Source organism: Triturus cristatus, chromosome 4_1 (genome assembly GCF_964204655.1).
Source record: "Triturus cristatus chromosome 4_1, aTriCri1.1, whole genome shotgun sequence".
Classification (NCBI taxonomy): Eukaryota; Metazoa; Chordata; class Amphibia; order Caudata; family Salamandridae; genus Triturus; species Triturus cristatus.
The window spans coordinates 133,780,704-133,783,203 of record NC_140585.1 but is presented as its reverse complement, the minus strand read 5'-3'; the positions used below and the strand labels follow the sequence as shown (position 1 = coordinate 133,783,203).

The following is a 2,500-nucleotide window of genomic DNA, read 5'->3' as shown; positions in this document are numbered from 1 at the left end:
TGGTTAGGAGACTTAGTGTCTCTTTCCGTGTCCTACTGATGATAAGGATGTCTTGATACCATTTTCTAAGCCCAGTATATTGAGAAAAGAAGTAAGTGAAGAAGAAGTGTGGAGTCGAAAGTGGTTCTCCAATTTCTCTCCACTTGCTAAAATTGCAAAGTCTCCATTATAGCATAGAAGAGAGCGTTAAAGTCGGGGATAGAAGAGGATGAAAATGGGAAGTTTACTTATAGAGAGAAGTGAGAAATGCCCTGTGTGCACACACCGGTGTCTGACCATAGAATACATTTAAATAATGCCTCTAGAAAAGAGCTATGCATGTGTGCCTCAGTGGCCTAATGGATAAGGCCCTGGCCTCCTAAGCCAGGGATTATGGGTTCAAGTCCCATCTGAGGTGATAACAAAAATCCTCCCTCTTTCTTTTCCAGAAAATTAGGTAGATTTATTACATGCTTCCTCTCAGAAGTTTATGAGGGATTAAGTACTTTGAAACGGTCCCATTTTACTTGTGTACACTTCACAGTCATGTTAGTGTTCTGAAACTGCAAAGTAGATTTTTAAATGCCTATTTTTGTGAGATGCATTTTCGACCGGCCAGAACATATTCCTTTGGAAAAAATGATATGAATTGGATTGGTGTGAATCTTGTTTCTAGAGGTGGTGACAGGCTTTCAGCTACTTGAATAGGTCAAGCCAGGATTCATAAAACTTATACAACCTATGTGAGTGTGAAAAATTAGCATATGCAGGAAGGAGCAATTTGTACTACTTTCAAAACAGTTTCACTTCACGTCTGGAAACGTCCAGAGCTATGTAGAGCATACAAATGAGCTTTAAACTCATGAGGAAAGAGGTTTGTATGCAAAAAGGAAAACAAAAGCATATCGTACTCATAAAATTCTCAATATATAGATTCCAAAAAAGTGCTTCCAGCAAAAAGAGCTGAAAGAACACTATGGGATGTAAACCTGAATACCTTTCAATAATATGTTCTCCATCCATGCATACCACCTACATGATAAAAATCATCTCAGGTGGACGGATGACAGTGTGGCCTAATGGATAAGGCGTCTGACGTCAGATCAGAAGATTGAGGGTTCGAGTCCCTTCGTGGTTGTTTTTGGCCAATGGTCACACAATCTGCTTTACAATCAGAGTGGAAAAAGTATTTTCCAATACTCTTGTAGTCCTCACTTTCTCATTACTAATCATTAATAAAGTGGAGTACATACTGTAAACTCATTCAGGTTGCATCTTCAGTCTAACTACTTGTGCATTTTAGTGGCATTAAAAAGTGCTTCTATGCCGACGCACTGAATATGTAATAGGTTTGCAGAATTTTGACGTGACAGAATGGGTTTTTAGCTTCAGTGTGTGTAGAAGAACTGCAAGGTGTGTGCCTATGTCTGCATAGAGTGGTACATGTGTAAAATCTGTATGATTTGGGCAGTTAAAGTGCTGATTTTGCCTCCGAGTAAGAAAAGTACTACACAAAATGTATAAAGGATCGGCACATTGGCTGCCTTTGCTGATGCCCCCGTTGCCTAATTTGTAGTGCAATGGTTAAGTTGCAGAGTGTGGTTGAACTTGGTTAGGAGACTTAGTGCCTCTTTCCGTGTCCTACTGATGATAAGGATGGCTTGATACCATTTTCTAAGCCCAGTATATTGAGAAAAGAAGTAAGTGAAGAAGAAGTGTGGAGTCGAAAGTGGTTCTCCAATTTCTCTCCACTTGCTAAAATTGCAAAGTCTCCATTATAGCATAGAAGAGAGCGTTAAAGTCGGGGATGGAAGAGGATGAAAATGGGAAGTTTACTTATAGAGAGAAGTGAGAAATGCCCTGTGTGCACACACCGGTGTCTGACCATAGAATACATTTAAATAATGCCTCTAGAAAAGAGCTATGCATGTGTACCTCAGTGGCATAATGGATAAGGCACTGGCCTCCTAAGCCAGGGATTGTGGGTTCAAGTCCCATCTGAGGTGATAACAAAAATCCTCCCTCTATCTTTTCCAGAATATTAGGTAGATTTATTACATGCTTCCTCTCAGAAGTTTATGAGGGATTAGGTACTTTGAAACGGTCCCATTTTACTTGTGTACACTTCACAGTCATGTTAGTGTTCTGAAACTGCAAAGTAGATTTTTAAATGCCTATTTTTGTGAGATGCATTTTCGACCGGCCAGAACATATTCCTTTGGAAAACATGATTTGAATTGGATTGGTGTGAATCTTGTTTCTAGAGGTGGTGACAGGCTTTCAGCTACTTGAATAGGTCAAGCCAGGATACATAAAACGTATACAACCTATGTGAGTGTGAAAAATTAGCATATGCAGGAAGGAGCAATTTGTCCTACTTTCAAAACAGTTTCACTCCACGTCTGGAAACTTCCAGAGCTATGTAGAGAATACAAATGAGCTTTAAACTCATGAGGAAAGAGGTTTGTATGGAAAAAGGAAAACAAAAGCATATTGTACTCATAAAATTCTCAATATATAG

General features: G+C 39.3%; 1 non-coding gene across 1 annotated transcript; it reads left to right on the top strand.

Annotated features, from left to right (window-relative positions):
* Positions 1-324: 324 nt before the first annotated feature.
* On the top strand, positions 325-397 carry TRNAR-CCU (transfer RNA arginine (anticodon CCU)). The gene has a single exon. It is a non-coding gene; the product is annotated as a tRNA-Arg (tRNA).
* Positions 398-2,500: the final 2,103 nt, after the last annotated feature.